Here is a 27,539-nt window from a genome sequence, read left to right as displayed (position 1 = left end):
TAGACCTGAGCCGGCACGCTCAGCCCCTCACCCTGTGACGCCCTGCACTGCCTTGGGACTCCGGGGTTCCCACCAGCGAGAAAGCCTCACCAGATGTGGCCCATTGACTTTGGACTTCGGAGCCCCCAGACCTGTAAGAAATATTTTGTTTCTTTTAAATTACCCAGGTTCAGATATATAAATACATTCTGTTCCTTTTAAATTGCCCAGTTTCTGTTACAAGCAGCAGGAAACAGACTAAGACAAGGGGCAAGCCAGCCCCTGCCCACAAGGAGCTCCATTCTGGTGTTGAGAACCCAAGCACGCAACTGTGACCTTTGTCATGCTGGAGACTTGTTTTGTGGTGGCCCCAACCTCAACTTTCCAGCAATTTGTAAAAGAACCACGTCAATTTTACATAGCAAATTAAACCCAGGGTAAATGTGTGTACCTGGATTCCAATAGCAGGTAAATATTCTTAATGGTGAAACCTACAACTCCTGTTGAAACTCTTGTGTGCTGCTCTTGCCACTGAGTTTAAACAACAAAAAACAACTCTGTGCTAATCATATAAAGAATATTTTTGTCAGGACTATCTACGGCCATGTTCTCCACCCTGGATGTGCAGTAGAATCCCCTGGGTACTTCAGGAGCTCACTAGAGCTGGCTCCACCCCCATGCCCAGGCTCTGATGTGCTCGGTCTGGGCTGGAGTCTTGGCACCAATATTGTCCTAGTTTTGTGTTGCTATGAAGGAATATCTGAGGCTGGGTAATTTCTTTTTCTTTTTCCTAGATGAGGAGCAAGGATAGAGGCTGGGTCATGATAGAAGAGGTTTGTTTGGCTCACAGTTCTGCATGCTGTACGGGAAACATGGTGCCGACCTCTGCTTCTGGGGAGGCCTCAGGGAGCTTTCACTCATGGTGGGAGGTGCCTGAGGGTAAGAGAAGAGGTGAGAGAGAGGGGAGATGCCAGGCTTTTTAAAAACAACCAGCCCTGGCTGGCGCAGTGGCTCACGCCTGTAATCCCAGCACTTTGGGAGGCCGAGGCGGGCGGATCACAAGGTCAGGAGATCGAGACCATCCTGGCTGACACGGTGAAACGCTGTCTCTACTAAAAATACAAAAAATTAACCAGGCGTGGTGGCGGGCGCCTGTAGTCCCAGCTACTCAGAAGGCTGAGGCAGGAGAATGGCGTGAACCCAGGAGGCGGAGCTTGCAGTGAGCCGAGATTGCACCACTGCACTCCAGCCTGGGTGACAGAGTGAGACTCTGTCTCAAAAAAACAAAAAACAAAAAACAAACAAACAAAAAAACCAACCAGCTCTCATGGGAACTGATAGAGCAAGAACTCACCCATCATCGTGAGGAGGGCACTAAACCATTCATTCTGGATCCTTCCCCATGACCCGAACACCTCCCACCAGGCCCCACCTCCCACATTGGGGAACAAGTTTCAACATGAGGTTCGGGACAAACACCCAAACGATAGCAGGTGTTTTGGTTTTTTTTTGTTTTTTTTTTTTTTTTTTTTTTGAGACAGAGTCTGGCTCTGCCGCCCAGGCTGGAGTGCAGTGGCCGGATCTCACCTCACTGCAAGCTCCGCCTCCCGGGTTCACGCCATTCTCCTGCCTCAGCCTCCCGAGTAGTTGGGACTACAGGCGCCCGCCACCTCGCCCGGCTAGTTTTTTGTATTTTTTAGCAGAGACGGGGTTTCACCGTGTTAGCCAGGATGGTCTCGATCTCCTGACCTCGTGATCTGCCCGTCTCGGCCTCCCAAAGTGCTGGGATTACAGGCTTGAGCCACCGCGCCCGGCCAGCAGGTGTTTTTGAAGAACACTCGGGTGTTTCAAACCTGGGGTGAAGCCACGGGTTAATACTGTTTTTCAGACATGGCTGGAGACCTGGGATTCCTACACCACATGAGCCTCCCTGACAGAGTTCTCAGCTCCTGGGGAGGCCGAGGCGGGTGGATCAGTTGAGGTCAGGAGTTCAAGACCAGCCTGGCCAACATGGTGAAATCCCGTCTCTACTAAAAATACAAAAAAATTAGCTGGGCGTGGTGGCGCACACCTGTAATTCCAGCTACCCAGGAGGCTGAGGCACAAGAATCACTTGAACCTGGGAGGAGGAGGTTGCAGTGAGCTGAGATCTCACTACTGCACTCCAGCCTGGGTGATGGAATGAGACATTGTCAAAAAAGAAAAAGAAAAAGAAAAAGAAGTATCATGATAAAAGAAATAACATTTTTTAAAAAGACAGTGTGGTGTTTGCATCAAGATAGACAGATCAATAGAACAAATTACAGAGACCAGAAATAGACCCACAAATGTGAGCAACTGATTTTCAACAGAGATGCAAAAGCAATTCAATAAAGGCGAGTTTTGTTATCGGTAAATGATGCTAAACAGTTGGATATACATATGCAAAAAATGAACTTTGATCCATACTTTGTACTATATTAAAATATTAAGTCAACATGGATCATAAACCTAAATGTAAAACCTAAAATTATAAAACTTCTATAAGAGGACATAGGAGAAAACCTTTGCAAACTTAGATCAGGCAAAGCATTATTAGATAGGATATCAAAACATAATCCATCAAATAAATAAGTTGTTTCATCAAAATGAAGAACTTCTGCTCTTCCAAAGACACTGCTAAGAAAATGAAGAAAATGAAAATACAAGCCCAAGGCTGTAAGAAAATTTTTGCAAATCACATATTTGATAAAGGACTTGTATCGAGAATATATCAAGAACTCTCAAAACTCAATAATGTTAATGGAGAAAAACACTCTGTAAAATATTTTAAAGAGGTTTTTTCTGAGTCAATATGAGTGACCATGGCCTGGAGAACACAGTTTCGAGAGGTCCTGAGAAAGTGTGCCCCTGGCAGTCAGATTACACTTTGGTTTCATAGATTTCAGAGAGGCAGGAGTTACGGGAAAAGACATAAATCAATACATAGAAGGTAGACCTTGGTTTGGCCCAAATGGCAGGGTATCTTGAAGCAGGGAGTACAGTTTTGAGATGGATTCAGAGATTCTTTAATTTGCAACTGGTTAAAGGAGTAAAGTTCTATTTAAAAATTTGGAGTCAGCAGAAAGGAACGTTTTGAGTTAAGATATAAGCCTCTTAACCCATAGGGGTGTGTGACTTAACTCCTGTCTGGCACGGCCTTAGGTCCTGTTTGTAATTTGATATTGTCACAAAGAGTTTGTTTTGTTTGTCTTATGAAATCTATTTTAACATTAATGCTTGAGGTGCATGATGAGATGTGTCCAACTTCCCTTCCCATCATGGCCAGGAATTCAGTTTTTAAGGTTTTCTGGGGTCCCCTTGGCCAAGAGGGGGTCTGTTCAGGTGGTGGGGGGTTTAGGATTTCAGTTTTTTTTTTTTTTTTGAAATGGAGTCTCCCTCTATTGCCCAGGATAGAGTGCAGTGGTGCAATCTCGGCTCACTGCAACCTCCGCCTCCCGGGTTCAAGCGATTCTCCTGCCTCAGCCTCCCAAGTAGCTGGGATTACAGGTGTGCACCACCATACCCAGCTAATTTTTTTGTATTTTTAGTAGAGATGGGGTTTCACCATGTTAGCCAGGATGGTCTCGATCTCCTGACCTCGTGATCTGCCCACCTTGGCCTCCCAAAGTGCTGGGATTACAGGCGTGAGCCACCGCGCCCGGCCGGTATTTCATATTTTTTGATGCTATTATAAATAGCTTTTTTTTTTTTTTGAGACGGAGTCTCACTCTGTTGCCCAGGCTGGAGTGCAGTGGCCAGATCTCAGCTCACTGCAAGCTCCGCCTCCCGGGTTTACGCCATTCTCCCGCCTCAGCCTCCCGAGTAGCTGGGACTACAGGCGCCCGCCACCTCACCTGGCTAGTTTTTTTGTATTTTTTAGTAGAGACGGGGTTTCACCGTGTTAGCCAGGATGGTCTCAATCTCCTGACCTCGTGATCCACCTGTCTCGGCCTCCCAAAGTGCTGGGATTACAGGCTTGAGCCACCGCGCCTGGCCAATAGCATTATTTTTAAAAACTTTCATTTGATCGTTTGTTCCTAGGATATAGAAATCCCATAGATTTTTGTGTATTGATTTTGTATCCTGACACTTTGTTGAAGTTGCTTATTAGTTCTAGTAGCTTTTTTGTAGATTATACCCAACTTTCTACACAGATGATCAGGTCTGTGAATTAGACAATTTTTTCTTTCTAATCTGGACACCTTTTATTTCTTTTTCTTACCTTATTGGTTTGGTTGGAATGTCCAGTACAATGTTGAGTAGAAGTGGACATCCTTGTCTCCGTCCTGCCCTGAGGGGAGACATTATGGAGTATGACTTACCTTGGGTTTTTCATATCAGGCTGACACATTCTTCCTATTCCTAGTTTGCTGAGAGTCCTGATGAGGAACGGGTTTTAGATTTTGTCAAATGCTTTTTCTGCATGTATTATGATAATCATGTGTTTCCTTTTTTAGTTTGTTAATATGATGAATCACACTGATTTTGTTAAACCAACCTTGCATTCTGGAATAAACCCTGCTTGGTTATATTATAGCATTTTTTAAAATATTGATGGATTTTGATTTACTAAAATTTTGTTAATGATTTTTGCATCTGTGTTTATAAGGGATATCGGTCTGTAATTTTTTTTCTTGTGATGCGTTTGGTATCAGAGTAATGCCGACCTCAACGAATGAGTTGGGAGACAGTCCCTCTTTTTCAGTTTTCTCAAAGAGTTCTGTTAAATGGGCATTCTTTTCTTTTTGGAGACAGAGTCTTGCTCTGTTGCCCAGGTAGGAGTGGAGTGGGTCACATCAGGGCTCACTGTAGCCTCAGCTTCCGGCAAAGTGATCCTACATCTCAGCCTTCCAAGTAGCTGGAACCAGAAGTGTGCGCCACCACACCTGGCTAATTTTTAATTTTTAGTAGAGACGGGATCTCACTGTGTTGCCCAGGCTGGTCTTGAACTCCCCACACTCCAGGAATGACACCTTCACTCAAATCACAGCCCCTCTGGCTGTCATTCCTGGAGCCCCTTGTGCTGCACTGGCCCCTGCTTGGTCCTGGTCCTTCTGGCCACCCTCAGGCTCCTGCCTGGTGTGTCACACCTCCCTCATCTACTGTCCCTCCTGGCTCCAGGCACCTGCCCAGATGCCACTCCACCGTCTCCCCTCCTGTTTGAGACGCAGGGCAAGACCACGGTGCTGCTCTCAGAGCCTCATGCTCCGCCTGCCCCACTAGGAAGCAGCTGAGGCCTCAGTCAGCCTCCTTGGGGGCCCAGATTAGTTTGAGACACTTGAGACCTGTTAAGTCCCATCCCACAGACCCCTCTGAGCCTCCTCCATCACCACACGTGTGGGAAGATCCAGGCCAGTGGGGCCTGGCCAAGCCGGTGATGGGGAGCCTCCCAGGGGCCTTGGGGACACGTGGGGGCCAAAGGTTGGAGAGGATGGAGGCTGCTCAGCCAGGGCCAGAACCAGAGCAGCCCTTTCGGTGGGACAGTTGTGGAAAGCTGACAGTAATGCAAACAGTTCTTGTTCATAGGACTGCAAAGGAGTTTTGTCCGGAGGAATGAAGTATTTTGTGGATATTGACCAGTTTTGTGTCTATTTCAGCACCCTGGATTGTTGACAGTGATTTGGGTCCTCCTTGGAACTGGGCTCTAACGCTCAAGTCTTCTTCGTTCGTTAGTGTTGAGGGTTGAGTTGTGTCTCCTAAAAGATATGTTGGAGTCTCGGCCGGGCGCGGTGGCTCACGCCTGTAATCCCGGCACTTTGGGAGGCCAAGGTGGGTGGATCACGAGGTCAAGAGATCAAGACCATCCTGGCCAACATAATGAAACCCTGTGTCTACTAAAAAAATACAAAAATTAGCTGGGCGTGGTGGCACATGCCTGTAGTCCCAGCTACTCGGGAGGCTGAGGCTGGAGAATCACTTGAACCCGGGAGGCAGAGGTTGCAATGAGCCGTGATCGCGCCACTGCCCTCCAGCCTGGCGACAGAGTGAGACTCTGTCTAAAAAAAAGGTACGTTGGAGTCTCAACCCCCAGCACCTGTGAGTGTGACCTTGTTTGGAAGCAGGGTCTTTGCAGATTGAATTAGTCAATTTGAGGCCATGGTGGACTGGGGTGTCTTTACAAGAAGAGGGCAGTGTGGGCCCAGACACAGAAGATGCAGGGGACAGCGCTGTGTGAAGACAGGAGTGGTGAGGCTGGAGGGATGCGTCTGTGAGCCAGGGAGCATCAAGGATTGCCAGCAACTGCTAGAAGCTGGAGGAGGTGAGGAAGGGTCATCTCTGGAGTCTTCGGAGGGAATGCAGCCCTACCAATACTTGATTCCAGACTTCTGGCCTCCAGAACTAAGAGGGAATAATTTTCTGTTGTTTAAGCCAGTCTGGGGTCCTTTATTATGGCAACCCTAAGAGTCCCACGCAGTGTGCATGGAAAGGGTTGCTCCAGACAGAGGAAACCACACAAGCAGGTGTCCCAGGAGTGGGGGGTAGGGGAAGGAGGGGCTGGGTCATGGAGAACCTTTGAACTGTTTTCCTAAAGGCAGTGGGAGGCTTTTTACAAAAGGCCTAATTCTGGAAAAGGTTGAAGCACACGTTTTGAAAACAAGTTCCATGACCCTCATGCCAGAGGTTTTATTGAACTTGCGTTGATTTTAACCCCTGGGCCTGAGAACAGAGAACCGGGTGAGTGTGACAGAGGCATGCCCACTTCTGGGGAGGCCAGTGGGGCCTCTGTGCCTCCTGTCAGGGGTCGCTCAGGAAGAACAAGAGGTCGTGTGGAAGACGATGCTGGATGGTAAAGGTGGAGTTTTGGTGCGTTTGTCCTGGACCACTGACACGTTCTTGTTCAGCACAAGGGCAATGGCAATGGCCACTGGTAATCCTGGGCTCCAGGCGTGTCCGTGTGTGCCTAGAGGCACTGGAGAATCCAGGCGTGTTCGTGTGTGTGTACAGGCACTGGAGAATCCAGGCGTGTTCGTGTGTGCCTGGAGGCACTGGAGAATCCAGGCGTGTTCATGTGTGTGTAGAGGCACTGGAGTATCCAGGCGTGTTCGTGTGTGTGTAGAGGCACTGGAGAATCCAGGCGTGTTCATGTGTGTGTAGAGGCACTGGAGTATCCAGGCGTGTTCGTGTGTGTGTAGAGGCACTGGAGAATCCAGGCGTGTTCGTGTGTGCCTAGAGGCACTGGAGAATCCAGGCGTGTTCGTGTGTGGATAGAGGCACTGGAGAATCCAGGCGTGTGTGTGTGTGTGTACAGGCACTGGAGAATCCAGGCGTGTTCGTGTGTGTGTGGAGGCACTGGAGAATCCAGGCGTGTTCGTGTGTGTGTGCCTAGAGGCACTGGAGAATCCAGGCGTGTTCGTGTGTGTGTACAGGCACTGGAGAATCCAGGCGTGTCCGTGTGTGCCTAGAGGCACTGGAGAATCCAGGCATGTGTGTGTGTGTGTGCAGGCACTGGAGAATCCAGGCGTGTTCGTGTGTGGATAGAGGCACTGGAGAATCCAGGCGTGTGTGTGTGTGTGTAGAGGCACTGGAGAATCCAGGCGTGTCCGTGTGTGCCTAGAGGCACTGGAGAATCCAGGCGTGTTTGTGTGTGTGTACAGGCACTGGAGAATCCTGGCGTGTGTGTGTGCCTAGAGGCACTGGAGAATCCAGGCGTGTTCGTGTGTGTGTAGAGGCACTGGAGAATCCAGGCGTGTTCGTGTGTGCCTAGAGGTACTGGAGAATCCAGGCGTGTTCATGTGTGTGTAGAGGTACTGGAGAATCCAGGCGTGTGTGTGTGGATAGAGGCACTGGAGTATTGACACGCTAGGGGTGAACATGCCCAGTGTGGATGCCCTGCAATGTTACCCTGGGAAGCAGATGATGTGGGCCATCTGGTGGCCACACTGGCACTGTGCTGCTCTGTGTTTAGCTGGGCATGTGCTCTGGGCTGGGCACGAGGCAAGATGAGGACAGCTGCTGGTCTGTGAACAGTCGTTCGCAGGGCTGCAGGCTCTTGCAGGTGGGCCAAGAGGGGCTGCGCAGCCCATGAGGGTGAGGCTGAGACTCCACACTGAGCCCAGGTTTAGGGGACTTGGTGGGGGTCACATCCTCCCCTGTCCCAGACTTGTCCTGGCCCCTCTCATATCCTGTAGAGACCCCCTCACTGTTCACCCTTGTGTCCTGTAGAGACCCTCCCCAGTGTCCAGCCTCATGTTCTGTAGCGATCCTCTCAGTGTCCAGCCTCGTGTCCTGTAGAGACCCCCCTCAGTGTCCACCCTCATGTTCTGTAGAGATCCCCTCAGTGTCCAGCCTCGTGTCCTGTAGAGACCACATCACCATCCAGCCTCGTGTCTGTAGAGACCACGTCACCGCCCAGCCTCGTGGCCTGTAGAGACCACGTCACCGCCCAGCCTCGTGGCCTGGAGAGACCACGTCACCGCCCAGCCTCGTGGCCTGGAGAGACCACGTCACCGCCCAGCCTCGTGGCCTGTAGAGACCACGTCACCGCCCAGCCTCGTGGCCTGGAGAGACCACGTCACCGCCCAGCCTCGTGGCCTGTAGAGACCACGTCACTGTCCAGCCTCGTGGCCCTCTGCATTTTCTCCTTGGGTTCCTGGAACTTGAGCTTGGGTCTTGGTCCACCCTCACTTTGGGAAGGGCCCTTGGCTGCTTTTTGCTTCAGCAGCTGGGGAGCAGTTAACCTTCAGACCCGACCCTATCCCAAGGCAGCTCAGGGAGGGACTGGACACTTGGTTATTTATGTATTTACTTATTTTTTAATCAAAGCACAGCAAACACACTGACCATGTGGAGGTGGCCCAGTAGACCCTCACAGCGAGCCCTGGGCCACACAGAACATGGCCCCGGAGCACCTCTATGGGGTTTTAACAGGCTCTTGGGGGACCTTGGTGCTGCCTGAAGTTTCAGGATCAGCCCCCGAGGTCTCTAGACTGCGTCTGCCTCCTTGTGCACCAGGGGGCGGCAGCATCTGTTCGTGTTTGCCCACCTGGACCCCATCCAGGGGTTTTCCCAGGGCGACCTCGTCCGTTGTGGGGAGTGGGGAGAGCCCCTGAGGGGTCGGCCTGGAACGGGAGGTGGCAGCCCATTGCCCGAGTCTCGAAGTGAGTCCTTCCCCACAGCACTTCAGGATTACTCTGGGGCCAACCTAGGGTTAGGAATTTTAAAATGTTTTTAAAAATTGTTTTCCTTTTTTGGGGGGAAATTGGTTATACATCCAGATGATTCAAAAAGCAAAAGTTTAAAAATAAATAATAGTTTAAAAAATGCGCAAAACAAAAAAACTGTGTAAAGTGAAAAGGAAGCGTTTCTGCTTCTCTTTCAGGTCCTTGACGGTGATTCTGACCATCACAAACACACACACTCCCTCAGTTATGGGCGTCACAAACACACACGCTCCCTCAGTTATGGGCGTCACAAACACGCACGCTCCCTCAGTTATGGGCGTCACAAACACGCACGCTCCCTCAGTTATCGGCGTCACAAACACGCACGCTCCCTCAGTTATGGGCGTCACAAACACACACGCTCCTTCAGTTGGCGTCACAAACACACACGCTCCCTCAGTTATCGGCGTCACAAACACGCACGCTCCCTCAGTTTTCGGCGTCACAAACACGCTCCCTCAGTTGTCAGGGGACTTTGAACTGTGCCTTTCCATGAAACCCCATGGCTTGGAGAGGTCCAGCATTGTTAGGGCCCCCTTACCCATGGTGTGGCGGTCCCTGACCAATTTAGCCATTGTTGAGGGACATCCGGGTTGCTTTCAATGTTTTTTTTCACAGACAGTGGTGCCAAAGGTGTCCTTGGACATGAGTCATCTCCCGGTGGGTGAGCACATCTTAGGACAGATTTCTGAAAGCAGATGTGCCAGGCAGAAGGGCTTGTACCGCGGAGGTGGGGCAGTGTCGTGCTGCCTGTGCTTTCCTAAAGTGTGTGTTGTGAAGTCTCTGGTTCTTTCTTTTTAAAATTTTATTTATTTTTAATTTTTTAAAATATAGAGACAGGGCCTCACTATGTTGCTCAGGCTGGTCTTGAACTCTTGGGCTCAAGCGATCCTCCTGCCTCGGCCTCCCCAGATGCTGGGATTCCAGGCCTAAGCCGCCATGCCTGGACTGGATCTTTCCAATCTAAGAGTTAAAAAGAGAAATTCTCTGCATTTTAGATTTGCGTTTCTCCTACCATGAGTCAGGTTGAACAAGCTTTTGTTTGTTTAAAAGTCATTTTCTCCTGTTCTATAAACAATTTATATTCTTGACCTATTTCCTTCCTTTCTTCCCTCCCTCCCTCCCTCCCTCCCTCCCTCCCTCCCTCCCTCCCTCCCTCCCTCCCTTCCTTCCTTCCTTCCTTCCTTCCTTCCTTCCTTCCTTCCTTCCTTCCTTCCTTCCTTCCTTCCTTCCTTCCTTCCTTCTTTTGAGATGGAGTCTCGCTCTGCTGCCCAGGCTGGAGTGCAGTGGTGCGATCTTGGCTCGCTGCAACCTCTGCCTCCCTGGCTCAAGCGATTCTCCTGCCTCAGCCTACCAAGTAGCTGGAACTACAGGTGTGCACCACACCTGGCTAATTTTTGTATTTTTAGTAGAGACAGGGTTTTGCCATATTGGCCAGGGTGGTCTCGAACTCCTGACCTCACGTGATCCGCCCAGCTTGGCCTCCCAGCATACTGGGATTACAGACCCTTGACACATTTTTCTTATTGCATTGTTGGGTTTTGTCTTATTGATTTGTACAGGGTGTTTACATATTAAGGGCCTTACACCTAAATACTTGCAGATTGTTTTTTACATTTTTTTCTTAAAAAAATTTTTTTTGGGAGACAGAGGTCTCGCTATGTTGCCCAGGCTGGTCTCAAACTCCTGAGCTCAAGGGATCCTCCCATCTCAACCTCTCAAGCAGCTGGGACCACAGGTGTGTGGCACCCCTCCCCTGGTTTGTTGTTTGACTTTTGTCTTTGCTTAAGGAGTTTTGCCATATATAATTTTCTTTTTATTACATGAGGTAATTAATAATTTTCATAATATTCCCCATCCCCCATGCTTTCTTCTAGTACTATTTACATTAAAAACTTTTAAATCCTTGTAAATCCATCTAGGCTTTATTTTGGTGTAAGAGCCAAGGTTGGAATTGGTGTCTGTTAGCGTCCATGGAGGAGACAGATGTCACCCTCAGCTTGGGAAATTTGAGGAGAGATGAATAAAGGGACTAAGATGTGGTTGGCATGTAGAGAAACCACTAAGGCTAATGCTGGGTGGGACCCCTCAGGCCTTGGAGGAGACAGGGAGGCTGCAAGGGAGGTGGTCCTGTGGGAGCAGAGACCTGGGTGTGGGGAGATCCGAGGGCAGGGCCTTACAGGGAGGGTTGGGGGAACAAACACCCACTCCCAGCTGGCTCCCTGCAGGCCAGTCCCACCCAGCAGCCCAGATTCAGGCAGCCACAGGTGCCCTACAGGTCACAGAGGTGGAAAGTGGGGTGGGCCAGATGCCGGACAGGTGCAGCACAGGACGCTGGGATGAGCTCTGCCAGATGCAGCTCCATTACTGAACCAACAGCCACCGACTTGGGGAATGGGTACTTCCAGGAGCTCCCCAGGGCGCTTGGACTCAGCCCCTGGGACGCCGTGTGCGGCTGGATGTTCAGGAGCTCCCCAGGGCACTTGGACTCAGCCCCCCGGGATGCAGTGTGCGGCTGGATGTTCAGGAGCTCCCCAGGGCACTTGGACTCAGCCCCCGGGACGCCGTGTGCGGCTGGATGTTGGAGGGCTCAGGTCTGGGCCTGGGGGAGGCCAAAGGGTAGTGCCAGTGTGGAATGAGCCGACCACAAGCTGCTCTGGACAAGGCTGTGATCTGCCTTTGTGACCCCAGGGCTGCCCATGGGGAGCTTATGGACCTCTCAATGTCAGTGTTTTGGGGTGAGGGTGGGGGTCAGGTGATGCTGGGATAGATGGGGCAGGGTCTGCGGGGGTGGGAAGGGCCGGGGAGGCTGTTGGTGGGCACCGGGCCCCATGCTGTCATTCATGTATCCAGTGCACGTGGGTGAAGCCCTGCTCTAGCCACACCCTGGAACAAGGCTGTGAGGAATCAGTCACTCGTGGTTGCTTTTAACGAGCACTTACGTGTGCAGGTTCCTTGTGTTGACCTTCACAGGCTCACTTAATGCTCACAACAACCCTGCCCTCTAAATGAGGAGACTGGGTTTCAGAAAGGTTAAGGAACCTGCCCATGGTCACACCAAGCTGGGATTCGAACACGGGACTGGCCGACTCCAGGCCTCAGGCTCCTTCCTGCTGAGCTGTGCTGCTGCCTCTGGGGAGTCTCACAGAGATGAGGGCCAGCCTGTCTCCACTTTCGGGGAATTCACCCTCCACTGGGTGGGCAGAGGCCTCGTGATCTCATAAGGACAGCAGGGCGATTCGTGCTGAGCCACGTGCGCCGTCCTGCACTCGCCTGTTCTTGTGGCCCAGGGACTGAGCAGCTATGTTGAGCCCCTGACAAAAACTTATGATGCTTTTCCTTTTTTTTTTTTTTTTTGAGATGGAGTCTCGCTATGTCACCCAGGCTGGAGTGCAGTGGCGTGATCTCAGCTCACTGCAAGCTCCGCCTCCTGGGTTCACGCCATTCTCCTGCCTCCGCCTCCCGAGTAGCTGGGACTACAGGCGCCGCCACCACACCTGGCTAATTTTTTTTGTATTTTTAGTAGAGACAGTTTCACCATGTTGGCCGGGATGGTCTCGATCTCCTGACCTCGTGATCCACCCGCCTCAGCCTCCCAAAGTGCTGGGATTACAGGCGTGAGCCACCATGGCTGGCCAAGTTATGATGCTTTTTGACATAAAATCTTTAAGCATTAAAACAATACTAAATCATAAAATCAGTATAAGGAAGTCTAAAACATTGCAGATTTTCCTGAGGTCAACTTAGACACTTTAAAAAAAATGCCAAATTCTTAAAACAATTGTTTTTTGTGTCCTGCTTTGATAGTTCCCTAAACACTTGCTCTGACCATTAGAAATTCTGTACCTGGGTAGCTGGGGCCCCCATGGAGAGGGAGCAGCTCGTCCAGTGAGAGGGGCTTGGCCGTCATCCTGCAGGAACTCTGCTGCTGGGGGAGTGGGCAGGGCATGTGCAGTGTGGGCTGTGGCGTTTGAGGGAGTGGCCTTCACAGCCCTGTGGCCGGGGTAGGGAGCCCAGGGAGGCCATCCATGTTTCTCTCGAGGCACCTGGCAGAAGGCGGGCGAGGGGTGGTGGGGGGTGATCTTTGACAGCAGAGCAGAGAGAGATGGTGGGCAGAGGCCCAGGCGGGCACCGATTAGGGCAAGCACTGTTCGCCCTTCAGGCAGGCCGGGGTCCGGGATCCGTGGAACCCCTCAACCACCAATAGGGCCTTGAACACCCTGGCCACGGCAGAGGTAGTCCAGGACAGAGGACAGTTCTGCCAGTGGTGAGTTGAATGTGGGTTAGGGGCAGGGTTCGGGTTAAGTTCAGGCACTTGGGACAGATGGTGACCAGGAAACCTCCAGCAGCAGTGGGCCCCAGGGCTGACCTGCTGCCCGTCCTGCCCTGTGCTCCACCATCCTGCTTTGCCCAGGTGAAGGGTTTCCAGGACTCTCCGTTTTAAAACCAGCACAGTCTGGGCCAACTGGGATGCACTGGTCACCTTGCTGGTGTGTCCCTGTTCCTGAGGGGGAAAGTGGGCCGGCAGCTGTCCCCTAGGGCCCAGGGAAAGAGACCAAATCAAAGTTAGGACAGATTTCCCTGCCCCAGACTAAGGGAGCTGTGGACAGAGGCCGTCCCTGGGAGGTGCTGGGATCTGGGCCCCGAGACCTCATGTTTCCCTGACCCAGGGAAGAAGCCCCCGTCCACGCTGGGCCTTGCCCTTCCTTTGTTTTCCTTGGTGGAGGGAGGGAGGGAGGGAGGGTCGCTAGCACTGTTTGCCGGAGTGAGGCTCACTTCTCCTTTGTCTGCACAAGGCTGACCGCCCTGCATTTTCATGGTAAGTTTGTTTCTTCAAGCCGTTGTTAAAATCCTGGAAGCAGAGAAAATGCATTTGCTCCATCACCTTTCCTGATGTGACAAGTCCTATAAAACCTGTTAAAGCCTTTAATGAAATCCCTGCGCAGAACTGTTCTGTGAATGAATGCGGAATCCGAATTTAAATTAAAATGTTGTTTTTGTTGTCTGGAGGCTTTGCCTGGGAAGAAATTAAAGGGGCAGCTTACCTTTCTGCCACCACTCAGGTCAGGTGGGCGCCACGGCTAGTCACCCTCTGACCCAGCGCTGGGGGCCCACTCATGACTCACGGGCTGGGCCAAGGTGCTAGCTGGATTTCAAGGCAGTGGCTCTCTCCACACCTGAGACTGTCCCCACCACAGGCCCCACAGAAAATCCACACTGAGGGGGAAGGTGGGTGCCTGTGGATCAGATAGCCACTTGGGACTGGAGGTTTTATGTACTCAGAAGCAGAGGCAGACAGTCGCCCTGGAAGAGGAAGGAAGAAAGTGAGAGTGACCAAGGGGCTGGGCTGTGTGAATGGGTTGGTGCAAGGTGGAAAGGAGGCAGGGAACGTCTTCCCAGAGGAAGGGAGCAGGTGGGAGGCCAAGGCAAGGGGCATGAGGCCTGGAGGCTTGTGGCTTGGCCGGGGGCAGTGGCAGCCCTTGCTCTTTGGACTTAAGACATACTCAGGAGTCTGTTGTTCAAAAACAAACCAGAGGCTCTCTCGGCCTCTGCCCCATCACAGCCAAGTTCTGGAGAGCTCTCTGCTCTGTCTCTTGTCTCCCCCTCCTCCTTCCTGTCCACCTCTGCATGTCCCAGAGAGACAGAGACGCCCAGGCACCCTGGCTGGTGGGAGAGGCAGCACAAACATGAACGGCTCACAGGTGCCACGTAGTTGCCTTCAGAGAGGGGCGAGACACAGCTGTGTGGAACCGGCCCAGGCCCTGAGAGGTGCTTTCCTCTCCTTTTTTTTTCCAAGTTGGCAATGCTACCCTATTTCTTCTATGAGGAAAGGAACTCTGAAAGCATTCAAAACGTTGAAAAAGTGTGTGTAACAAATGTTTTCACCCCTGCACAGATTACCTCCAATGAATAATCAGCTATGCCTTCCCTCTTAGGGCCCCGGGTCCCGGGAGGAGGCCAGGGGGCGCTCGGGCAGGGCAGGGAAGGTGCTGCAGGTGGAGAGACTCCGGGGCACGTGGCTCTGGGAGCAGGTGCAAAGGGTTATAACTGAAGGAAGGAGAGGAGCCATAGCTGATTATTGATTGACAGTAATGCTACACAGGAATTAAAATCAGTCAACTTGAATAAACCGTAAGAATAAGGCTGAGGCCAGGTGCGGTGGCTCACGCCTGTAATCCCAGCACTTTGAGAAGCTGAGGTGGGCGGATCACAAGGTCAGGAGATCGAGACCATCCTGTCTAACACGGTGAAACCCCGTCTCTACTAAAAATACAGAAAATTAGCCGAGCGTGGTGGCGGGCGCCTGTAGTCCCAGCTACTCGGGAGGCTGAGGCAGGAGAATGGCGTGAACCTGGGAGGTAGAGCTTGCAGTGAGCCGAGACCGTGCCACTGCACTCCAGCCTGGGTGACAGAGCGAGACTCCGTCTCAAAAAAAAGAAAAAAAAGAAGAATAAGGCTGAAACTGGCAGGGCACGAGGTGCGTGCCTGGATTTAGTCCCAGCTACTTGGGAGGCTGAGGCAGGAGGATTGCTTGAGTCTGGGAGGTCGAGGCTGCAGTGAGCTATGACTGTCACTACTCCAGCCTGGGTGACAGAGCGAGACTCCATCTCTTTAAAAAAAAGTCGAGCTATAAAAGCAAGTTGTAAAGAGTTTTGTTCTGTGTGATCACATCAATGTAAACTGAAAAAAAATGATACGTGTTGTTCTTGGATGTGTATGTAGATACAAAAACTATGAAAACATGCAGGGAGATGATACAAACCAATTTCAGAGATGCCCCCGCTGGGGAGGAGGGCACAGGACAAGCATTCTTCATTGTCTGACAGTGTGTTTTGAATGTGCGTTTGAATATTTTCATGCTTAAAAATTAAACAACAAGAGATGATGGGAGATAGGATGAGGAGGCAGCGTGCTGAAACGGGTCCATTTCCAGGTGGTGAAGAGAGTGAGCTGGGGTAGTGGGCTGGGCAGAGGGAGGGCTTTGAGGGTTCCAGGAAGAATTCTGTAGGAAAAGGAGCCAGGGAGAAGGGTGGGAGGGCCACAGGGGCTGGAAGCAGCGTGGTACTTCCTGGAACCTGAAGCCCAGGTGAGGACAGGTGCTTGTGCCACACCACTGTGGCAGTGACAGCTTGGGCAGGAGAGGCCGTGTGTGCCGAGGGAGGGGTCAGGAGAGGGATGGAGATCTGGAATTGAATGGATGCCGAGAGGACGCTTAGTCATGCATCGCCAAAGACGGCTCATGGAGTAAATAGAGCACTAAAGGCTGGCTCACTCGGGAGAGCTGTTTCCTGTGGCTCAACAAGTTTATAATAAACACAGTTAAACTTTTATTTATGGCACAGCTGCTAATTGCACCATAAACACTTTCCATCAGGCAATTGCTGTTTACTCATTTGCCAATCAGCTCATTATCCAGCTACCTCTCCTTGCTCCTGCCTTCCCGCTTCCCAAATCCTGCTGTTTCTAGGGCGTCCCTCTGCAACTGTCCCCCCACCCAGCTGCCTGGCCTGCCTCCTGGTGTTTGAGGCCCTGTCTGCCCAGGCTCGGCTCTGTTCTACTGCTGCCCATGGCCAGCCCCGACTGTCCAGCATCCTGGTGTTTGAGGCCCTGAACAATGCCCCTGCTGGGCTCTCCTGACCACTCTTTTCTCTGGCTCCCTCACGGCCCCTGGGGATCCTTGCCTCCCTCTTTTCCTGCCTTTATCCCAGCCCCACTCAGCATGCCCAGAGGTCTCACCACCCATCTCTCTCCTAGACCAGGGATTGCATAAAACTTAAGCCAGTGTTCCTGAGGGTCCTTCCTTTCCTTAAGAGGGAGCATGTTCCGAATAGTCAACTCCTTCCACCTGTTTGCTGGATTCAGTGTCAGCTCCTCGCTCACACTACCCCACAGAGCACTGAGACAGGGCTTACACTTACTCATACCTTGGTGCATTGGTTCACCTGACCATGGCAACCTCCACACAGGTGTGAGTCCCCTTCCCCCGTGCAGAGTTCCCTCTGCAGAGCCGGCTCCAGGGTGAGCCTGAGCTGGGAGATCCTCTGGATGGAAGGAAGTTCCACCCTGTATCCAGTTACTGTGACACCTGCCCCCTATGAGCTAATAGGCCCCCAAGTGGGTGGGGACAAGAGTCTTAGGGTGTGTGCTCTGCAGCACCCACTTTGCAGACATCAGCATTAGTGGACATGTGTATTAGTGAGAATGCGCACGTGAGTGCATGCATGTTTAGGTGAGTGTGCATGTACATCTACGTGTGAATGGTGTCTGTATGTACACACATGCACACAGGTACGTATGTGTAAACGTGTGCATATGTGAGTGACGTGTATGCTCATGCAGGTATGCTAATGTGTATGTAAATGTGTGCACGTGTGTATGTGTAAGTGGTATGTGCATGTGTGTACATGTAGGTTTTTGTGCATATGCAAGTGTATATGTGCACATAAGCGGTATGTGTGCATGTGTGTGAGTGGTATGTATGTACTCATGTGTGTATATGCATGTGGGCAGTATGTTCACACGTGTATATGGGCATGTGTGTGCATGTGTGTGCACATGTGAGGGTGCGTGTATATGTGTGCATATGCATGTGGGTGGTGTGTTCACATGTGTATATGTGCATGTGTGTGCATGCATGTGCACGCGAGGGTGCGTGTATATATGTGCACATGCATGTGTGCATATAGCTGTGTTCATGTGTGTACATGCACATTGTGTGTACATGTGTATATGTCAGCATGTGCATATGTGTAAAAGTGAATGTGTGTGTGTTGTGTACATGTAAGTAATGCATGTGTGTATGCATGTGTTCAAGTGATATGTTTGTGTGCATAGGCTACACATGTGTGCTTTCATGAGCATATGTGTGTGGGTGGTGAGTGTAAGTGCATGTGCACAGAGGCCTCAGACTGAGTCTGATGGGGGGTCCCTGCTAGCTCTGGAGAGAATGTGCTCACAGGACTGAAGCCCTGTCTTCAGCTGAGTGGGTCTGTCTGGCATGCGCTCAGCACTCTCCTGCTCTCCTCCTGCTCTTCTGAGGTCAGCCACAGACCTGGACATCTGGCTTGTGGGGGGTATTGAGTTTCAGTGGCTGCATGTGCTTTCGTATGTGAACATGTGCTCATGTGTTGCATATGTGTGGTGTGCACTGTGTCCAGATGTGATCATAGGCAGCGATTTTGGGGTATTTTTGGGTGTCAGGGCACTCACTGGGGGCATTAAAGGTGCAGTGACGAAGCAGGTGTACAGGAGTCTGAGCTCGGACTTGACTTTCTGCCTGGGTCAGCCTAGATTTTCTACATGGAAGTGAGGTGAGAGGAAGAGGAATATTTGGGGGCCCTTCTCTGTCCCTTAGGTCCCTAGGAGCCCAGGTATGGTGAGAGGGCCCAGCCCTTGGTTGGGAGGAACTGAGTAATCTTCTGGGGTCCGCTTTTGGCTTCTTCAGTACAGTGAAATTAGCGCTTTCTCTGGGCAGAGCCTCTCCTAACATTCCTTTGAAGCCTCCCTCCAGGCTGGGAATCCAGCAATGTCCAGTGATAAGCTTGGGAGGAGGACATACTCACAGTGGGAGAGAGACCGTGCCTCTCCCACCAGCCTCTTCTCTTTTGGGGTCAAGCGTGATTGGAGCCCTGCCAATGGATTGTGTGTGTCGTGACAGGTGTCAGCCGGGAGGAAAAGACACTGGGCCCCTCCTGCACAGGGAACTCATTCTAGAGAAAGGGAAGACTGAGGTGCAACGTGGGCCTGTGGGTATGGAAACTGTACTCTGAACACCGTGGGATGAATGCTAGAAGCTCTTAGCCTCTGCCTTCCTCTGACATGCTCAAGCTGGTCAGTCATGGTGCCCGAGGCCCTACAGCACCCTGCAGGGATCAGGGCAGCAAAAGTGCTGCAAAACCAGCAAGACCAACAGGACTGTACAAGACTGCTGTTCCACCGTGGCACCTTGTGGTTGCAATGGCAGCAGCACTGCCGGTGGAATGGAGAGGCTCTCCGGCAGCTCCTCCTACAGTCTTTGGGAGCAGCGCTGGCCCTCCTTTGGACTAAGCCTCCAGCATTTTTGGACAATCAGCATGCATGTTGGAGGAGAGTACTTGAGAAGGAAATAATGGACTTGGTGCTAATACAGGGTTTGGAGGCTCGCACACTAAATGGGGAAGGATTCATTCATACCCATTCCTCCTTCCCAAATGTTTCCTTCTGTGTCCTGCCCAGGCCTGCTCTTTGGGTCTCCTGGGTGGGGGGAACAGATGTGGCGTAATCACATTGAGATGCAGCAGGTGCACCAAGCACTGTGGGCACTGCTGTTACCCCCAGGACCCCCAGTGTCAGCACTAGCCCGGCCTGGTGGGGCTGGTGTTTGTGGACTGTGTCAGTGGACCAGCAGGCCCGTGGATTCCACGTGTGTGAGAGAGACGGACAGCCCTTCCTGTCTCAGAGCAGCCCCTGCTGTGTCCCATCCTGGGTCCTATCCTGGGGTTGGACATGCTCTTGTTGGAACTTGGCCCCTTCTTGCTGGGTCACCAGCCCTGACCCTAAATGTGAGAGGGGGCTTGGCTGGCCTGGGGTCAGGGGAGAAACAGCCACCCTGGCTGAGGCCCTGGCCAGCTGAGGATCTTCAGCCAGCTTTGGGGATCTGCTTGGGTTGGGAGATGGGCTGTTGTTTTCTTGGGCAACGCCCTCCCCAGCCCCTCAAGACTCTGTTTTCAGTCAGTTCAATTAGTACAACTTTAAAGCAATTAGGGAGAATTAGTGGCCAGGCGGCTGCAGGCAGATGCGGAATACAGTCATGCCCCCTCCCCCAGCGTCCCTCCCTGAACCTGACAGCTGCTGTGGGGAGTGCCTAGGCCCTGCCTTTCTCTGGTGGTGCTGTCCTTTCTTCCAAAGATCCAGCCCACATCTCTCCTTCTCTCAAGGGTCTGAGGAGGGGAGGGTGGGCCGTCCAGGGGAGAGACACAGAGACAGGGGCCCTGGGACTGGGAGGGCAGGGCAGGCCCGGAGGAAATGAGCCAACTTCTCCCCAAGACCCCAGGCCTGGGCCTGCTCTAAGGAGAGAAGGGATGGGTGCTGGTTGGAGGCTCAGCCCCTGAGTGAGGGTGAGGGTACCCAGCATGGATTGGGAGGACTGACCAGATTGCAGCCCAGCCTCTGGCCCTGTGGCCTCCAGGAGCCCCCAGCTCTGGTGAGGGCAGCCTTTGGTTGGGCCGGCCTCTGCCTCTAGGTGTGGGGTGGCAGTGAGGCCCTGCTTCTGAGCCAGTGCTGGAGCCGTACCACCTTCTCTGCCTGGTAGTGAAGGAGGTGGCCCCGTGGGTGCTGCAGACCCTGGGCCCTCCCTGGTGCCCCTTGTTCTGCTCTGCGGGGAGAGCTCCAGGTGCTTGCTTGCATGGATGGGGCACCAGGGCAGGTGCAGGGCTGACTTTGCAGATGGAGCCCTTTGTGCGGGGACCCCGTCTTCCGGCCTTGCCCCTCCCTACTCCCCCAGCTTCTCAAAGAAGGTCTGTTTTCTGAGCCTCCTCTGTGATGCCCCAACCAGCCGCAGCCTCCCTTAGATGTGTGGGGGGTGTCCGCAGTCCTAACCAATGTCTTTTCTGCATGTGTCCACATGTATCTAGCACTTTCTCTGAGCAGCCCGTGGGCTCAGCACCAGGTAAGGCTGACCCATGCAGCCCCTCACCTAGGCCTAACACTGAACAGATGATGACATGTACTTGTGCAATTCCAGCTTCAACAAGGGTCACCAGAATAGCTCAGAGAAGGGCTGTGACCCAGTCCGAAAGCTTCCCAGAGACTGGCTTAGCAGGAAGACCCTGGGGAAAGAGAGAGTGGGTGGAGCAGAGAGGATGATTTAGAGGCCGAGTCTTTATACCGAAGTGTTGGTGCCATAGGGGCACAGGAGGGAGTGAGTGCTGTCAGTGGGGGCAAGGAGGGGCAGCTCCCCCTGTGATCCTAACCCTAACCCACATAGGGAACCTTCAGGGCCCATCAAGGGGGCCCAAGCACATGAAGGTGTCTGCGCTCTGTGCCCTCGCTGAGCAGTGCAAGTCAGGGCCCAGGGGCTCCTCTGAGGAGGGGAAGCCAAGGGTGTCCACGAGAAGAGTCAAACTGTAAAGTATTTGAAGAGATTTATCCTGAACCAAATATGAGTGACCATGGCCCGTGGCGCTGCCTCAGGAGGTCCTGGTGACATGTGTCCGAGGTGATCGGGACACAGTCTGGTTTTATACATTTGAAGGGTGACATGAGCCATTAGTCAGTATCTACATTGTACATTAATCAGTATGTACAAGATGTACATTGGTTTCATCTGGAAAGGCAGGACAACTCGGTGTGGGCTTCCGGGCCGTAGGGAGGTCAGAGACAAACAGTTGCAATCTTTTAGGTCTTTGAACAGCGTTTCACTGAACACACAATTTCCATGCGAGGCGGGTAGAGAAATAGTCACTTATGACTCAGTGAATCTGCGTTTTTACGTAAATAGGGCAGAGGAAGCCGTCAGACCTGCGTTTGTCTCAGGTGGGCAGCGGCATGCCTTTGATGCGTTCTGCCTGCCCATTGTCCCGCACCTGCGAAGGTAAGCTATCGATTTACGTTGCCAGGGTGAAATTCAACAGAACTGTTTTAGGGCAAAGATCTTGAAGCCCAAGAAGAGTTTCTTTGTGGGGAAATTGTGAGGGAGGATGTAGCCTTCCAGATTATCTTTGTCGCTATCTTATTCAGGAATAAAATGGGAGGCAGGTTGGCCTGACATACTTTGGCTTAGTGATTTTGGGGTCCTGAAATTTATTTTCCTTTCCCAAGTACTTGTTACAATGTAGCAGGCTTCAGACTTGGAGATCTCACAACCCCAACTAACATTCCATTAGAAACCACGGACCAGTCACACAGCTGCTGTGGACTACAAGCTCGCATCACTGGCAGCTCAAAATAGAAAGTGTCAGACACCCCCCACCTTGGGGGACCTCTGTTTCAGATCTCAGGTAACTCTTCACCTTGAAGACATTCAGCTTAATCAAAATCTTTTCTGACCCTTTGTGCCAGCCTTCCTGGGCGGGGGGGCTCCCCAAAGAAGGGGCTACTTCTTTTTTTTTTTTTTTTTTTGAGACGGAGTCTCGCTCTGTCGCCCGGGCTGGAGTGCAGTGGTCAGATCTCAGCTCACTGCAAGCTCTGCCTCCCGAGTTTACGCCATTCTCCTGCCTCAGCCTCCCGAGTAACTGGGACTACAGGCGCCCGCCACCTCGCCCGGCTAGATTTTTTTTGTATTTTTTGGTAGAGACGGGGTTTCACCGTGTTAGCCAGGATGGTCTCGATCTCCTGACCTCGTGATCCACCTGTCTTGGCCTCCCAAAGTGCTGGGATTACAGGCTTGAGCCACCGCGCCTGGCAGGGCTACTTCTTGTCCCCTACCTCCCCAGCTCCACTGAGGGCTTCTAAACAAACACAGGATGAGATGAGAGGAAGGTGGCCACCAGAACGGTGCTTAATGGCCAGGACGTTCTCTCCCTGATATATGCTATTCCCATTACAGGTATTCACTTCCTGATGAAGCAATTTCCTATATAATGGCCCCACATGGCAGGCTAAATGTGGAAAACCACCAAATAGAGGCAGAGATATAAAGACACTTTGGATCATCATTTGCAGAAGGCAAAATAGCTGCAGGCAGCTTGTGGTTGAGACACTCAGTGATGGTACTGGCCAGGCCATGCTGGGGGAGGCACAGAAAGCATCCACAGACACAGCTCATGGGAGTGCAGCATGGAGAACTCCAACCAGCCAAGGGGCCCAGGCAGTCCTCCGAGGAATGATGCTTGACCTGAGACTTTCCCCTTAGTCATGGTCAAAGTGAGGGTGTCCCTGCTGGAGCCAGCACCTGCAAAGGCCCAAGGGAGCTGGGACCTTGGAGTCTGAGGATTGCGTAAAGCCCAGTTTGAGGAAGCTTTCTTTGTTTGAGGAGGGGGTTGTAGGGCAGCATCATGGACCCTGGGTTGAGAAGGAGGTGGAGACCAGCGGGGTGAGGGGCTCCACCTTGGCTCAACTCCCTAGATGGCAGCCGATGGGGGCTGGTCTAGAGGGCTCTCTCCCAGGTGAGGGGCTAGACCTGAAGCTCTTGTGCTTCCTCAGCCCGAGTCCTGTTCATGGGGGCAGGAATGGTGTGTGATGGTGCATTCATAGATGTGCATGCACACACAGAGACATGTACATTTGTACACAGACATGCACATAGAAATGTGCATGCATAGGCCCACACAACAGACAGGCAAATGCACACAGGTGTGTACACGGAGATGCACGCACACATGCACACACAGATGTGTACACAGAGATGCACGCACACATGCACACACAGGTGTGTACACAGATGCACGCACACATGCACACACAGATGTGTACACAGAGATGCACGCACACATGCACACACAGGTGTGTACACAGATATGCATGCACACATGCACACACAGGTGTGTACACAGATGCACGCACACATGCACACACAGGTGTGTACACAGATATGCACGCACACATGCACACACAGGTGTGTACACAGATGCACGCACACATGCACACACAGGTGTGTACACAGATATGCATGCACACATGCACACACAGGTGTGTACACAGATGCACACACACATGCACACACAGATGTGTACACAGAGATGCACGCACACATGCACACACAGGTGTGTACACAGATATGCACGCACACATGCACACACAGGTGTGTACACAGATATACATGCACACATGCACACACAGATGTGTACACAGATGCACACACACATGCACACACAGGTGTGTACACAGATATGCACGCACACATGCACACACAGGTGTGTACACAGAGATGCACACACACATGCACACACAGGTGTGTACACAGATGCACGCACACATGCACACACAGGTGTGTACACAGATGCACGCACACATGCACACACAGGTGTGTACACAGAGATGCACGCACACATGCACACACAGATGTGTACACAGATGCACACACACATGCACACACAGATGTGTACACAGATGCACACACACATGCACACACAGGTGTGTACACAGATATGCATGCACACATGCACACACAGGTGTGTACACAGATGCACGCACACATGCACACACAGGTGTGTACACAGAGATGCACGCACACATGCACACACAGATGTGTACACAGATGCACACACACATGCACGCAGATGTGTACGCAGAGATGCACACACGTATGCACACAGAAATGGGCATGCACATGCACACAGATGTGCACACATGGATGTTCACACACATACACATGCACGCACACACAACCCCTCTGTGCAGCTCTACTGTCTGCCTCAGGTTGGGGCCATGCTGGGTGAAGATGTCATTTCTCCCTGTCTCTAAGTTCCTGCCTTGAGGCTATGAAGACAAGGGAATATGAACGGCTCTCTGGAGGCAGAAGACCTAGGCTCAAATATTGACTCTTCTCTGGGCCTCGGGTTTCTGGTCTGTAGACTAGGATATTGGAGTTTTACTCACGTTACTGGAGGGATGAGGGCCCTAAAGCAGCAGCTGGGAACTGGTGCATGGTAAGTTGTGGGAGTGGAGGACTGTGGGGAAAGGACAGGCCTTCCCTAGGTGAGGGGCTACTACTGTGGAGAGTGGTCTAGTTTCTGTGGAGAGTGGTCTAGTTTCCTCTCTGCCCCTACGGGCATCCAGGGGAAGAAGCTGGTGGTCAGTGATGGGCAGACTAGTCCTCAGGTCCTAAGACACTGGAGTGTCTGGATGACCAGTGTGACCTCTCAGAGAAGAGGTGGACACCCAGGGATCTGGCTATGGGAAGGGGAGGGTGTCAGTACAGGAACTGCAGGGACTAGGCCAGGCTGGGTGCACAGAGGCAAGGACAGGGTCGTGAGGCTGGTGCTTGATGAGAAAAGCTCAGTCTAGATATCTGGGCCAGGCCCCAAGGAGAGTAGGGGTCAGGCCTTCATGGTCGGTGTTGGAGAGCCCTGAACAGGATGTGACTTGGTCTTCCCTGTGGAGAACTCGGGGGACTAGCTGGAGCATTCAGGTATTTAAGGAGCAATGTCAGTGTGCCAGGAACTCTTGGGGAGCTTACATCCCAGTGGAAGAGAGAGTTCACCTCTTTGAGCTTTCTGGCAAAGTCAAGGGTGCTAAGTGCTGTGTCAGGGCCGTCCAAAGGTCCTGATATGAGTAGGACTTGGAGGAGGTCAGTCAGGACCAGGCTTGTTGTGGGTGTTGAAACACAGGAGTATCTGTGTGGAGGAGGCCTGGGGGAGCGGGGCACAGGGGAGCACGAGGTCCTCAAGGTTCTCAGTGGTTGCATCAGGAGTGCCCAGGTCATCTTGTCCTGGGCAGAGGATGGGTTCAGAAGAGAACGTCGGCTGTGCATCCTTTGTATCTTCCAGAGGTACACAGCCCTCCAACCCCAGGACAATGTGTGGGAGTGTGTTTGGCTCCTGCGTTCCCCTAGCTCCTTTGTCCACAGGATGCTCTTGGCTGCCAGGAGGTTCCCACTCCTCATCTTTCCAGGCCCAGGTCAGAGGCACTGAAGTCAGAAACAGAGGTGGCAATTTCAACCTAAAAGCACAAATTACAGACAAGTCTTCCTCCTGCAGGTTTCCAATTGCAATGGGCTTTTGTGTGGCACTAGAAGAAACCAGCTTTTGCAAGCATGGGGCTGATGAACACTTGCACAAAGGGAGACAGCGGAGTAGCAGGAGTTTGCAAGCTGCTTCATTAACTTGGAGCCAGTGGAATGTCTGGGATCTTCTGTGACTTGGAAACCAGTGGCAGAATGTTCCCATGTTTCTGGTCCTCTTCAGTCAGGTAGGTTGGGGGGCGCCCAAGACAAGCTTGTGGCTGCAGTGAGGGTGCAGGTTGGGTACACATCTCGGTGGTCCAGCTGGGTGTCAGCTACCTTGAATCTGACCCACGGGCTTTGTGTGGTCTCAGGGCTTGTGTGTATTTGGTCCCCTGTGTACCTGGTGTGCACACATTGCCTGTCATGTGGATCTGTGTTGGAAGCTCCTGCCCTTCAGTTCTTCATGTGGTGCTGTGGGACATCTGGTGGTTTTGAGCCTCCAAGTCTGTGTTGGCTGCTGCAGGTCAGGGCCTGGGACTTTGTGTACCAGTGACATGGCTCCACTGGGACCCCATTCCTGACTCAGCCATGCTGTCACGGGCCTCAGAAAAGATCTATCATTTATTTGAGCCTGTAAAACAAGTAAATTCAATCTTCCTGTGAGGGGCGGTGATGATTCACTGGAACCATCGTGGTGTGTGAGGGGCGCTTGCTGGGGCTCTTCCTCCTGCCGGGACTGCCAGGTGGGACAGCTTCCTGCAGACTCAGCGGGTCCAAGGCAGGGTTTCCAAGGAGACTTTGCAGCTGGATGAGAGGAGGCATCAGCGCACCTGCTTCATATGGTGACTGATGTGCCCGGGCCCAGGCAGGCCCATGCTCCAAGCACACTGTTCCTCAGGTGGGACAGCTCCACCTTCTTTTTTTTTTGAGATTGAGTCTCACTCTGTCGTCCAGGCTGCAGTGCAGTGGCGGGATCTCGGCTCACTGCAGCCTCTGCCTCCCGGGTTCAAGCAATTCTCCTGCCTCAGCCTCCTGAGTAGCTGGGACTACAGGCGTGCACTGCCACATCCTAATTTTTATATCATTAGTAGATACAGGGTTTCACCACGTTTGCCAGGATGGTCTTGAACTCCTGACCTTGTGATCCGCCCACCTCAGCTTCCCAAAGTGTGGGATTACAGGCGTGAGCCACTGCGCCTGGCCTGACAGCCCCTTCTTTAGGCTGGTGCCTCGGGCTCCTAGGCTCAGGGTGGGGCTCACACCCCTCCTCTCATGATCTTGCTTATCCCTTGGGGGAGGGGCCTGTGGCCCCCCAACCCCAAGCACACAGCTGTCACCCAGGTCACCTCCTCTGTCCTTCTCCCAGTACCCTACATGCTCTGGCCTGGGCAGCCCCCTCCCCCTGCGCCCTTGGTGGCATTTGCATACAGGTGCCCTTACAGCTGAAGTGTTGGGGTGGGGCCGGCAAACCCACGCCCGGGAGGGCCAGCGGCTCTTGGCACAGGTGGTGGGACAATGGCCACTCAGAACATGGCTTCGCTCCCTTGCCACCTCCTCGGGGCTCACACCTTGCTCCTGCATTCGTTGGGGGAGGTGGGCTATGGTGTTTGGGACCTCCGGGGTGTCCTTGCTCTGCCATTAACTTTCCCTGGAAACTTGCTGAGTTTAGTCACTGTCTGAGCCTTAGTTCCTGGTCATAACTGGGGCTCTACAGGGCTTGGGGCCTCGTGTAAGGAGGAACTGATGGCCTGTGTGCTGGCAGAGGAGGTGGTGTCATCCTGGTGGGTCTCTGCACA

The 27,539-nt window shown here is 52.4% G+C and overlaps 1 protein-coding gene across 1 annotated transcript in view; it reads left to right on the top strand.

Moving 5' to 3' along the window:
• The first annotated feature begins 1,775 nt into the window (after window positions 1-1,775).
• The window catches only part of LOC105470457 (myelin transcription factor 1), a 112,868-nt gene continuing 87,104 nt past the window's right edge, over window positions 1,776-27,539 (top strand). Inside the window, exons 1-2 of the mRNA XM_071078986.1 lie at window positions 1,776-1,960; window positions 25,778-25,988. The gene's annotated coding sequence lies outside the window, so the exon portion shown is untranslated. The remainder of the gene's footprint in view (window positions 1,961-25,777; window positions 25,989-27,539) is intronic.

This window comes from Macaca nemestrina, chromosome 15, assembly GCF_043159975.1.
Source record: "Macaca nemestrina isolate mMacNem1 chromosome 15, mMacNem.hap1, whole genome shotgun sequence".
Lineage (NCBI taxonomy): Eukaryota > Metazoa > Chordata > Mammalia > Primates > Cercopithecidae > Macaca > Macaca nemestrina.
Note: the sequence above shows the minus strand (reverse complement) of the source record. Positions and strands in the feature narration are given on the sequence as shown.